This window comes from Abramis brama (assembly GCF_963993115.1).
Source record: "Abramis brama genome assembly, chromosome: 2".
Classification (NCBI taxonomy): domain Eukaryota; kingdom Metazoa; phylum Chordata; class Actinopteri; order Cypriniformes; family Leuciscidae; genus Abramis; species Abramis brama.
The window spans coordinates 3,888,786-3,902,749 of record NC_139964.1 but is presented as its reverse complement, the minus strand read 5'-3'; the positions used below and the strand labels follow the sequence as shown (position 1 = coordinate 3,902,749).

Genomic DNA, 13,964 nt, shown 5'->3' with positions numbered 1-13,964 from the left:
TTAAGATGCGGCCCCTGGTTCCCGGGTTCTTTCTGTATGAATTGGTCGCCTAGGTCCTAGTTGAGTCTGGCCTGGCAAAAAAAGAAGTTATAGGAAAGTTCCTTGTTGGGCCAGATCTTGCAGAGCTTAGCTTGGCGTGTGTGGTATATCGTTCCCATTGCGTCATCGCTACGCAATGTAGAGTGAACCTATGAAAGAGAACGTTTCGGGTTACTCGCGTAACCCATGTACTCTGAATAGGGAACGAGACGCTGCGTTTGCTGCCAAGCTCCTCTTGCTGCCGAAGGAGCTTCTTCTTTATCGGTGGAAAATCTGAGGAGCAGATGGCACGATCACTGTATAAGAGTGAGTGATGTAGCGCCGCTGAGGAGGCGCCCGCACCATCAGCCAATGAATTGGCGTTATTCTATACGGGTTCAGACAATGAGCACATGCCTTCACGTGGCAGCCCTGTTTTGACTAATTTTACAGTACCACACATTTCTAATTAATTTATTATTTTATGGAATCAAAAGAATGGTTATGAACCACAGAAACCACCAACACTAGGCAAAACGATATGAGAAAGGAGAAATATGCAATTACTTAAGGGAAATTGTACTTATTTTTCGCATAAATATGCTTGTAACCAATTGCTTTAATATATAAGTGTACTTGTATTCACTTATCTAGCATGCAAATATACTAATTAGAATATTACATGGCCCAAACATGTATCAGGCACCAGTATTCCTGGTCTAGGAGGAATACAAAGGAGTAATGGTCATTTTGAGGACCTGATGGCCGCCATGTTGAAAATGGGGCCTTTCTTTGAGTCAAACTTTGGTAAACTTTTAGTATGTTTTTAAGTACGTCTGATACTACTGTAAGAAAACTGAAACCTTTTGTTAGAATTTTTTGGGGTCAAGCCATATTTGCAGCTGACTATTAAGAGTCTTCGTAGCGCTAAGAGACAATGTTATCGGAAAATGCAGCCCAGGTATGATGCGTATGATGCGTAATGGAGATTCCAAAGCGCTCTTCTTTGGTCAGAACCATGGAGAGCGATCGCGGATAGGTCTGTCCTATGCACCGAAACTTTTAACAATGCAACAAAATATTTAAAGAGCATCAAGCTATTAAAATCTATATTATGAGGTAAAGGAAAGGAGGCCTTCACAGGGGAGAGACTAGTTGACGCTTCAGGACTGCGATGTCATCGTGTCCAGGCGCAGGTCCTTCAACAGAATCTGCTGTGTTTGTGTGTGTGTGTGTGTGAGTGAGAGTGTGTCCAGGCACAGGTCCTTCATCAGATCTAGAGTGTGTGTGTGTGTGTGTGTGTGTGTGACTCTCACAGGGTGTGTGTGAAGTGTCTAGTGCAGTAGTGTGGAGGTGTTTGTAGTTAGTGCATGCTGCACGCTGCTTGCAACTTTCTGCTTTTTAACTACCGCCGCTGGCTAGCCCCCTCAAAGGGGGTGAAAAGAGGAGCCGAGTGCGTAAGTCTCCTCCGCCAGTACACAGCCTCTCCACCACCAAGACTCTTGCAGTGCCTCCTCACGGCCACACATGGTAACTGGGTACCTCGCAGTCTCAGGCTAAACTGCAGGGGATCTCGGAGCAGCAGTGGGCCCCAGAGATGTGGTGTGGACACGCCCTGACGCCCGTCAACCACTGACCCAGCTATGGGTAAATAGCCCCACTGCCTTGTGGGTTAGCCTCTTGAGGCAAGGCTAAGGGAGCACACCCCAACAGGAAAGCAATGCGCTGGCGGCACGCAATAGGCGGGCCTAAAGAGAGCTAGGTCCCGGCAGCCTCCTGCAGCCAGGATGAGGAGCTGGTCGTCCTGGGCCCACCCATGCCACCAGACCTACCTCATTATGGTGAAGTTAGTGCTACTGGGGAGAGCACACCCCCTCTAGCACTTTAAAAAATGATTTGCACAGGTTTCCACCTCTGACCAACCTGGATCTACTTATGGTTGAAGTCAGGCTGTGATGGGGTGTCTGACGACGGGGGCAGGTTTGAATAGACTGGGAGTGACCACATTGGTTCCAGTGGCTGGATCATCTGGTCTTCAGTTCCCAACCCACTACAAGCGCTTTGTTGTGAATATGTTCACATTTGTAGATCCAGCATCACTGGCTCCTCTGCAGGAAACGGTACAGTACCCAGTGTGTCAGTTTTCAACGGTCTATTGGTTCCTAATGCCAGCTTTGGTTCTTGTCTCAGGTCTTCATCCATTGCAGTACAGAGGTGTGCCATCCCTCTTCTGGCTCTTGTCAGCAAAGTTGCTCCAGGCAAAGTCAGTGGTTCCTGTTATTGAAATTGTTTCATTTTGCTTGTTTTAAAAGTTTTGGGAGTGTTCATTTGTTTGTTTTCTTGCACTTTTAGGAAGGGATGTTCGTTTAAACACTACCACTTCTGGGCAAACTGTGGTTTCTAGTGGAGAAGTGAGACTTATTCCATGAGTATATAATAAATGATGTTAAACCTTGACCTTTTGTCTGACCACATTTGTGCAATGCTACCAACATGAAATTGTTCTGGTTTTATTTGGTATGTTGATGACAGCTGTAACTTTTAGACTGCTATAAATCTACCATCCATCGAGGCCCATTGTCTCAAACTCCATTGACAAAACCTCTATGGAAGGGAGGCAGGTGGATTATAAAGCACCTGTAGTTTTGTTCTCATATCTTCTTGCTGAAGCTCAAATGTGTTGCATAAAACAAGTGAACCTCATTGGTTCTTGCTGAAGCTCAAACGTGCTGCATAACATGAGAATGAACCTCATTATTTCTTTTGGATATGCAAAAAGCACTGCATTACAAGAATGAACCTCACTTTTTCTTGCTGAAGCTCAAACTTGCTACGTAATATGACTGGATCCTCAAAGTGCTGCATAACACAAGAATGAACCTCATTGGTTCTTGCTGAGGCTCAAATGTGCTGCATAACACGAGAATGAGCTGCATTACTTCTTGAGAAAGCTCAAATGTGCTGCATAACACAAGAATGAATCTCATTGGTTCTTGCTGAAGCTCAAACATGCTATGTAACAAGAATGAACCTCATTAGTTCTTTTGGATATGCAAAAAGCACTGCAGAACAAGAATGAACCTCACTGGTTCTTGCTGAAGCTCAAACTTGCTGCATAACACAAGAATGAACCACATTAGTTCTTGAGAAAGATCAAATGTGCTGCATAATAAATGAGAATGAACCTCATTGGTTCTTTTGCATTCTCAAAAGTGATGCAAAACGCAAGAATGAACCTCATTGGTTCTTGCTGAAGCTCAAACGTGGGCTGCGTTCAGCCCCGACAAAACGTTGCACAACGTTTTTTAAACAGAAATGGTGATGCGTTGAACACACTGTTCTGATGACGCAAGAGTTGCAACTATGGCAGCTGAGAAGGCCATTCTTTGTGTTCTTTGTGAAGAATTTTCAGAGCCTGATGAAGTCGGTATAAATGTGTGTTTAATACTACAAAATATGCCCGATGTTACAGTTACTAAACTTGCCGCCCAGAACAAAAGAGAACATCCCAATCGAGTGAAGGGATTGCTGAAACTGAAATAGAAGCACACATCTTACCTAATTCAGACTAAAACACATCTATTTAGCCTCACATACTGACTTTATTTGTAGTTCATACTGTTAATACCCTGTATTTTCTTTCTCATTTTTAGGAAAAGCACTTAATTACCATTGTTTATTTCTATACCAAATGTCATACACTTGCAATGAAGCTAAAACTATAAACAACTACATCATTATGTTGATACACTATATTTTTACAATAAAACTTACGACAAACATGTCTTCTAATATCCTCAGTTGTTGCGTATACCGAGCTGCATCGAAGACATTTGTAAATTACTTTCCTTGAACCCATTGTGCGAGTTCACTTTAATACCGCGTGCTTTATATACATGTTGCTGCTGATTGGACGGCAGTTCTGACACACCCACCAAACAAGAGAAAACGTATCTCAAACCCTGTTGCACACCGGTGCGCGCCGTTTCCAGGAAACATGACGTTCAACCCGGAAACCGTAGCAAAACGTTGCGCACCGTTTTGAACTTGAACGTGCCCCTGCTGCGTAACACTAGAATGAACCTCATTGGTTCTTTTGCGTTCTCAAAAGTGATGCAAAACGCAAGAATGAACTTCATTGGTTCTTGCTGAAGCTCAAACGTGGGCTGCGTTCAGCCCCGACAAAACGTTGCACAACGTTTTTTAAACAGAAATGGTGATGCGTTGAACACACTGTTCTGATGACGCAAGAGTTGCAACTATGGCAGCTGAGAAGGCCATTCTTTGTGTTCTTTGTGAAGAATTTTCTGAGCCTGATGAAGTCGGTATACATACGTGTTTAATACTACAAAATATGCCCGATGTTACAGTTACTGCACTTGCCGCCCAGAACAAAAGAGAACATCCCAATCGAGTGAAGGGATTGCTGAAACTGAAATGGAAGCACACATCTTACCTATAAAACACATCTATTTAGCCTCACATACTGACTTTATTTGTAGTTCATACTGTTTTAATACCCTGTATTTTCTTTCTCATTTTTAGGAAAAGCACTTAATTACCATTGTTTATTTCTATACCAAATGTCATACACTTGCAATGAAGCTAAAAATATAAACAACTACATCATTATGTTGATATCCTATATTTTTACAATAAAACTTATGACAAACATGTCTTCTAATATCCTCAGTTGTTGCGTATACCGAGCTGCATCGAACTAAATTAAATGTAAATTACTTTCCTTGAATCCATTGTGCGAGTTCACTTTAATACCGCTTGCTTTATATACACGTTGCTGCTGATTGGACTGCAGTTCTGACACACCCACCAAACAAGAGAAAACGTATCTCAAACCCCGTTGCACACCGGTGCACGCCGTTTCCAGGAAACATGACGTTCAAGCCGGAAACCGTAGCAAAACGTTGCGCACCGTTTTGAACTTGAACGTGCCCGTGCTGCGTAACACAAGAATGAATCTCATTGGTTCTTGCTGAAGCTGAAATACTGAAGCTGTGTAACACCAGTGTGTTGCTTTTTTGAAACAATTTGTTCAATTGATTAGAATTTTCGAAAAAGCCTCGTTTCTCCCAACACAACCTCCAGTGCGAAATCCACTAATATGTGCTTTTATGCAGGTTTAATTAGGGTGGAAAAAAACAAGGAAAATGTATTCTTAAGAACCAATGGAATCACCCAGTTGCATAAACGCCCACTCATGCAAGTCTGGAGAATCATGACTGTTAATGAAGAGGGAGGGATTATCATTTATTAGCCAATGTATGTAGAGTACAAAAAGACCAAAGGGCAGCATTTTAACAGGTTCCCAAAGAAGAAGAATTTAAATAGGTTGAATAATGGCAGGAACTTGGTGTGTTGTTCTGTCTCTGGCACTTTGTGTTTGGTTCTGTGCTTTTTGTCATGCTGTTCCAAAGTGGAGTAATCTTCCCCAGAATCCTCAAACTTTGATGTTCCAGCAAACTGACCAGCGGTTTCAAAAGCCAGTTCAACAAGCTAGTCAACAGTTTCCTCAGTCAGTTCAACAGCAAGCTAGTCAATGGTTTCCTCAGCAGCTTCAACAGTCAGTTCAACAGCAAGCTAGTCAACGGTTTCCTCAGCAGTTTCCGCAGTCAGTTCAACAGCAAGCTAGTCAACAGTTTCCTCAGCAGTTTCCGCAGTCAGTTCAACAGCAAGCTAGTCAACAGTTTCCTCAGCAGTTTCAGCCTAAGCAGCCAGTGGCACAGGCAGAGCCCCTTGACAAATGTACTGTAGCTGATTATGAGCAGATCCAGTGTGGACCACCTAGTATCAGTGGTGCTGAGTGCAGCTATCAACTGCTGCTTTAATGGGCAGCAGTGTTACTATGGGAAGGCAGGTAAGAGTGTTGAGTCAATGTAAAGGTGTTCATGTTAAACTGATCTTCGGCAATAACCTTCTCTTGTACCTTGTTCCAGTGACTGTCCAGTGTATAAGAGATGGTCAGTTTGTGGTAGTGGTGGCTAGAGACGTTACGCTGCCTCGATTGAGCCTGGATTCAGTCCGTCTCCTGGGTGGAAATGATCCAGCTTGCAGTCCTGTGGGATACACGCCTTTCTTTGCTATATACCAGTTCCCTGTCACTGCATGTGGCACAAGCATGGTGGTGAGTAGCTGCTTGTGGGTTTTGTTCTGCATGGCTTGGAATGGACTGAATGCCAACAGTTACTATTTGCAGGAGGACATGTGGTGTATGAAAACAGAATAACCTCCTCGTATGAGGTGGCTATGGGACCACTTGGTTCCATCACAAGGGACAGCCATTTTGAGTAAGTGATGTATGCTTTATCATAAATGTTCATCTTTGACAAATGCTACAAGCTCACTGTTTGTTGTCCAGGCTTCTCTTCCAGTGTAGGTACTCTGGTACTTCTGTGGAAGCTCTGGTTGTGGAGGTCAACACTGTTCCTCCACCTCCACCAGTAGCTGCTCCTGGACCCCTCAGGGTGGGGCTTAGACTGGCAAATGGTCAATGTGTCACCAAAGGCTGTGCAGAAGGTACATGTTTGTCCCATGTGTGCCTAAAGCCTTTCTAAAACCTCAGGTTGCAGCAGTTTCAAGTTAAACACTGTATTCTTCCTCAGGGGACGAGGCATACACATCCTACTACAGTGATGCTGATTATCCAGTCACAAAAGTCCTGCGGGAACCTGTGTATGTTGAGGTGCGCATTTTGGAGAGGACCGACCCCAACATTGTCCTGATGCTGGTTGACATCAACCCCTAGTCCATTCAGTCTACCCCAATGGGATCTTCTGGTTGATGGGTGAGTAAGGACCGTCTGTATCCATCTAGTGTGCAGTAAGGTGTTTCTGACTGCCTTTTTGCCTTTCAGATGCCCGTACCAGGATGATCGTTACCTGACCACATTGGTTCCAGTGGCTGGATCATCTGGTCTTCAGTTCCCAACCCACTACAAGCGCTTTGTTGTGAAGATGTTCACATTTGTAGATCCAGCATCACTGGCTCCTCTGCAGGAAACGGTACAGTACCCAGTGTGTCAGTTTTCAACTGTCTATTGGCTCCTAATGCCAGCTTTGGTTCTTGTCTCAGGTCTTCATCCATTGCAGTACAGAGGTGTGCCATCCCTCTTCTGGCTCTTGTCAGCAAAGTTGCTCCAGGCAAAGTCAGTGGTTCCTGTTATTGAAACTGTTTAATTTTGCTTGTTTTAAAAGTTGTGGGAGTGTTCATTTTTGTTTTCTTGCACTTTTAGGAAGGGAAGTTCGTTTAAACGCTACTACTTCTGGGCAAACTGTGGTTTCTAGTGGAGAAGTGAGACCGATTCCATGAGTATTTAATAAATGATTTTAAACCTTGACCTTTTGTCTGACCACATTTTGTGCAGTGCTACCAACATGAAATTGTTCTGGTTTTATTTGGTATGTTGACACAGGCTGTAACTTCTAGACTTACAAATCTACCTTCCATTTGAGGCCCATTGTCTTAGAACTGTTTTGTTTCCCAATGTTCTAGAGACATAATTTAAAGTGTTCCCTCAGTACTATTACATTATATTTTTGTAAACCCTTTCTTGCACATGCTCCTGATTTGACAATCTGGTTGCTGCTATATTAGCTTTACTTTTACTTTCAGGGTTATACTATAATCAAATTCTCAATTTAAATGTTATACTAACTTTAGAACTAGTTTGCTTTGTAGAACTGTATACTGATGTTGGCACTTTTTTTTTTTCAACTTAGTAATTGTTTATATTTTGTAATTGCATTTAATTCATTGAGGGGGGATAAATCCGTTTAGATTGCAACAATGTTTTCTAAGGCAGGGGTCTATGAATAGTTTAGAAAGGACAAATATTTAAATCAAAATAAACATTAGATAAATAAATGGATGTTAACAAATGACTAATATTAAATTAGATTAAAATAATGTACAATTTTAATGATGCATTTAATAAAACAGTAGGCTACTAAATTAATGAATCTAACAGACACAAAATGTTTAGTATTAATTTAAAATAAATTGTACCTTTTTATACAAGGGAATGAATAGCTGCCTTGTTTAGGATGGGCTGTCCCTCTAAAAGGCAAAACTTATGGGTGGCAGGTGGATCATAAAGCACCTTTCAATTTGTTCATGTTGGTTCCTGCTGATGCTCAAACATGCTGCTTAACACAAGAATGAACCTCATTGGCTCTCGCACATCAAGCGTCCATGCTTGAGCTTCTGTTTACCACAACTGATGTGTGTGTTGAATGCTTGTGAAATAAAGCCTAAATTAAATCACTTCATCATATAAAGCTATTGAGTCTCTTCAGTAAATTTGAACTAAACCACTAAATTCCAATGGAATCATTTTGCTATCTCTTTAATCGTAATATGATTTCTGGATAAATCATACAGCCCTACAAACCAGCACAGCAAAACTCGAGCTCTTAAAAAAAAAGAAAAAATTGCAATCAAAATTATCATGTCTGGAAGAAAGCCCATTTCCACTACATAAAGAAATTCATACTTTGGTAAAACATAATTATAACATACTAAGTCATGATTATAAGATCAAATAAAAATTATTAATTACAAAAATGACATAAGTCAAAAATTATGATTTGCTAAGAAGTATAGATGAAAAGTCGGAATTTTGACTTGAAAGTCATTTGTCAATTGAAATAATTACTTTAAAAGTCAATTATGAGATAAACCAAGATGAACCAAGTCATAATTATAACAAAATTATGGCATCAAAATAGACAAAGAAAATGTCATAATTTTGACTTTTTAATCTATTAAATATGATTTAAGCCTATAATTATTTATAAGCCTATAATTAATGTGTGTTATCTTGTGTTAATTTGTGTGTTAAAGCTCCAGTATGTAACTTTGGTATTTGACCACAAGAGGGCGCAGTTTCAACAATAACAAAGGCGAAGCTTGATGACGCTATGAAGGAGGTGACGATGGGAGATGTCGTTTTTAATGCGTTTTCACCATCTAGCGATGTATCTAAAATGGAATTAATGAATCATGATCACGGATGAGGTAATTTATTCGTTTTTGTATTACCTGTATGTCTGATCGTATTATTTTATGTCATCATAATTAATTAACTGCAAGGAACGTGAAATGTTATGCTATATTATCCCGTTACAACTTACAGCTATTTGTCAAATAATTTTTTGGGGTAACGTTAATGTTGTGCAGTTTTACGTGTTTATGGTTAATGCCGTGTTGTTTAACGTGTTCAAACCAATCGTTCTGAAAGTAAATTTGAACGAACATTTGCAAGTAATGACTAAATATATTTTTTTAACAACACATATCCGATTGTATTGTACTGCCATAATCTCGGTCACCACACGTGATAAAAAGCCTTACCGAAGTACAAAGAGCAATATAACTTTGTTTATAAGTGCTATTATTGACAACTGCATGTCTTACCTGTCTATCAATACACTCGCGAGAGCAGAGTCTCTGTCAAGTCCAAGATTGTCGCGCAGCTCTCTCCATCTCGAAAACGCCTGACCAATATTTATCCAGGTTTTATTCCTTCGTTTGTCACACAGTCTGCGTGTATCAGAATATGGACGCTTTCGTTTTGTTGGCACTTCAATACTCGCCAAAGAGTAATCGTGATCCATAACAGCTATAACCATACAGTCTATGGCTATAACGCTATAACCACCACTTCCGCATTTGACCATGTGATATTCCGGTGTGGTGGGTCATATTTTTTATTTTATTTATTTTTCTTCTTTGTCAGACGTCGTTATTGTTTATTGTGATAAGAAAAAAACTCAATAAAGTTGTTGTAAAAAAAAAAAAAAAAAAAAATTCGGTGTGGTGGAATATCCGATCACATGGTCCACACCGGAAAACAAAGATAGAGCGGACATTGCGTCACTGAGAGGCGACATTTCTTTTCCGGGACGGCCAGTTATTAAAAATCGGAATTTCTCTGAAATAAAAAATCTTTGGAGACTTTTGAAATATTGTAAGTACACAACTGGAGGAAATATATCACACTGTGCAAGTTATTTGCGGAAATGTTATTACAAAATTCCTACATATTGGAGCTTTAACTAACTTTATCTTCGACTTCATAATTATGACTTATGTCTAGAATTTTTACTTAATATGTAATAATTTAAATCTTTTCTCATTATCATGATGCAGTATGCCATTATGACTTTTTATGTCATACTTATTACTTTCAGGCCATTTCCTCTTTGAAACAGGCTTTACTCAGATTCTGTACTCAGTCTTTCTCATACGCACCCATGCTACAAATGCAAACTCAACATATTTAATGGTGTGTTCTGGTCATTTATTCTGGTTATTATTTGGAAATTGAGTTATTCTCTTGTCTTGCTTTGACTTATCCACAAATAAAACATCATGAGTGAGAGAGTGGACAAGACAGGGAAAATATGCTGGTATTACACAAAATGAATTTTATACATGATGTTAAAGTTAACATGACAGTGTTGTAAGAGGAAGTCTGTGTTTTCCCCTGAGCTGGCTTCTGTGTCTTTAAGGAAATTAACCTTGATGGACTAACTGTGTAACATAGGATTAACAAACATTCAGGGTTCTCAAGTCTCACGCATTGGCCGTGAGACACACGCAATTCAACCAGTTCACACGCTCACACGCCACACCGTGTATTTCTCACGCTGAAAAGGCAATGCCAACGAAGTTGTCCTGCAAGCTTTAAATATAACGTTGTATACGAGGCGCAGGCACACAAACTGAAGTTTCCTGCCGCCAGGCGCCAGCACGTATCTCGGCCAGATTGCGTTCGTTACTAGGCAACATAGATGCGCGAACCATAGGCGCGAACACACGGAAGTTGACGGAAAATTCTCGGCCACCGTACGTTCGTTACTAAGTAACCAACAACATCACGCGAACACACGTCGTGATGGAGAAGGTAAGTTGGAAGAAAGAAAGCTCGTCTAACATTTTTAGGCTAGAACATTAAACATATAAATGTTATCAAGGCATCAAAATGTGCAACAAACACTTACAACACAAAACACATTTCATAAGCTGGAGTGTGTACTCTTGTGTACACACACACACACACACACACACCTTAATACTCTATGTCATTTGTTCACAATGTCCCACCACACAATAAATCATTATACCATTACGACTAGACACATTCAAAATGCAAAAAGATTTGTTTTTCCAAACTGTTTGGAGCAATTTGTTATATTTTTGTAATTTTTGTATATTTTTAATTTTGAAATATAACATTAAAGAGTATATTTGATGTGATGAATTGCTCTGTCATTTATCAGATTTACTAATTGTTATAATTTCAATTTGTGCTGGTTAATTATGAAAAATGGGTAAAATTGGGGGGCGGGGACGGACGGGCGGGGGGCGGGGCTCCATTAGGGCTCCTCCCCTAACCGCATGTGATCTCACTCCAAGCTATTGATAAAACTTGAGAACCCTGCTTCATGTTGTCCTTTTCCTTTTAAAATGTCTGACATGTTCAAATTAAATTCAACAGGTGAACAATGGTTTGGTGTTCAGTAGATCTGATGTTTGACGGGTAAATAGACCGACATCACTCGACACTGTCTGTATTTGTGTCTGCATAGTCATTTATTTGTATTTGTTTTTTTTTATATGCACTGGTGTAACTGTTGATGTGTTTCTCTAAAAACAAATTTGATCACTGTGAGCTGTTTTTGACACCCAAAAAATAAACAGAAGAATAATTTTTGTTTTGAAACATTCACACGCAAAGCTGGAGGTCATGTGATCTGTAATTAACTCTTCAGCTTTTCGCTAGAACACGTCCAAGACCTTCCATGTTATTATTAAAGTAACATACTGTAAAAAAGGAGAGCTCTGAATTAATGGTAGAAGGTTGTAAATTAACAGTACATTACTGGCAACCACAGCTGCCGGTTTTTTAACGTTATTTTTTTTGCGGTGAAAAACCCAAACCAATGGAGATCAAATATAACTTACACAACCGCATACAATGAGAAATAACTATTATTTCTTCAGAATTTACAGTGAATCCATCCCTCGATCTCAACCTGACTGAGCATCTAAACGCCATTGAAAATAAATAACATTTCTAAAGATCTTCTTTTTACTTTGTATTGTATTTGGTGCCATAATCAGAGTAATAGTGTTGAAAAGAACATCGTAGGCCTGCCTGTGTTTTCTCGTCATTTGTCTTAATGGATTAACGGTTATCGCTGTCCTGTTTCCCTCTCAAAAGACATGGAAGTTCAAAATGTAAAGGGGACAATATTTATCTGTCTCAGGGCTACACTCTCCTCCAAAAAATGAAATGTCTCCTGACATTTTCGTGAACAAGTAAAAGTTTTTCTTTAGAACACCTCAGCCATCCAAGGCCTCCAGTAAACCTTAGTCTCTTGTTACCTTACACTTTGTACCAAGGATGTTTAACCTAATGCATCATAACTTGCGAAGCATTAGTACTGCTAGCTCCACCTCAGTAGTCCTTGCCCATTTCCCGACGTGGTTCTGCATCCCATTCCCTCTTCCTTGCACTTTTTGCAGCCTTTCACTCTCCTGTTTAGTCCAAGGGGGCGAGGGCTTGCTTCCATTACAGCCAGATACATCTACTGCATTTCCTTGCAAAGCTCTTCCAACATCTGCAGCACATTCAAGCTGTCAGGTTTAGTCTCGTTCCCCTTTACTGTTTGATTGGCACTGAGAGTCTCTCTGAGAGTCTCCTGCACTTTGGGAGTTTTACCAGCAGTGGACCTTTTCCGTTTCTCTTCTCTTGTCACTTTCAACCTTCTGTAGAAGTTAATCTGTTATGCTCACATCACTCTGAGGTAGGGTAGGATTTGGAACTTCACCGAATCACTCAACAGTCCCTTTTCTATCGAGAGGAAGAGCTTGCACTGAATGAGGGCTCTGCTGTACTGTTCATCGGTGTCCTGCTTTCCATAACAGCTTCTCTTTAAGCTCAATTGCACAGAATACAAAGTTCAGGGCAGTCTCTTTGTCCAGACCAATACTGTCCAGGCCATCACATTTCAGGTGCCGGCAGACATCCATGAGACTCCTCCCCGAGCTGCCATAAAGCTGCACTTACTCGATCAAGCAGAAGATGACTGGTGTCCATTTCAGTCACATTCACTAAAAGATCAACACTTTGGGAAGGAGGGGGGATTAATAGTGCTGGTCACTTTGTCACCTCCTCCTGGCTGGCTTGCCAAAATATGTTAAATGTTTTTAAGAATGAGGCAGTGCTTGTTCTTGGGGCAACACATTTTTATTTCTATGAGAAATATGAAAAACACAGGTTAGATCGGGAAAACTCTTCGTAGCGTGTAAACCTGAATTCACATACACATTCACTCATCACGTACTGAACGCTATTTTCACTATACTAGCGTCTTCGACCAATCCTCTGCCTAGTGTAACGCTTAGGGTGCTCTCTACTGGTGAAGCTGAATTTAACAAGAATTACACTCTTTAAAAATATATCACAACAGTATTATCATTATTAAATGTCACAATAGATTCAACTCAGTCACCAAAATCTTATAGGGCTCTTCCTGCCCTATATCTGTAAAGCACTGCAATTGTTCTTGAGGGGCGATAGTTGAGGCTGAACCATTAAATGCTGTCAAAGGTTTTACGTTTACAACTGTATTTTTTCAGTGAAGAAATTAATAAAATCATTACTACTAAACTGTGATGTAATATTCAGTTCAGGTGATGTCTGTTTATTTGTTAATCTAGCCACTGTACTAAATAAAACCTTGGATTGTTTTGATTATTTTTTATGAATATTCGGAGGTGCTCGGTCCTGGCCGCTTTTTAGAGCCTTTTTATGGCATTTATAGACCTCTAAATGAGTTTGTTTCCATTTGCGCTCAAGGTTACGAGTTTCTCTCTTGAGAGTAATACTGTTGTACCATGGTGCAGTACTTTTCTCTCCA

The 13,964-nt window shown here is 40.3% G+C and overlaps 1 pseudogene across 1 annotated transcript; it reads left to right on the top strand.

The window, feature by feature from the left end:
• Positions 1-5,005: 5,005 nt before the first annotated feature.
• Positions 5,006-7,408, top strand: LOC311077487 (zona pellucida sperm-binding protein 4-like; annotated as a pseudogene). The gene is made up of 7 exons (XR_014609562.1): positions 5,006-5,893; positions 5,973-6,323; positions 6,395-6,552; positions 6,639-6,820; positions 6,890-7,037; positions 7,108-7,180; positions 7,268-7,408. The product of XR_014609562.1 is annotated as a zona pellucida sperm-binding protein 4-like (transcript).
• The last annotated feature ends 6,556 nt before the right edge of the window (positions 7,409-13,964 follow it).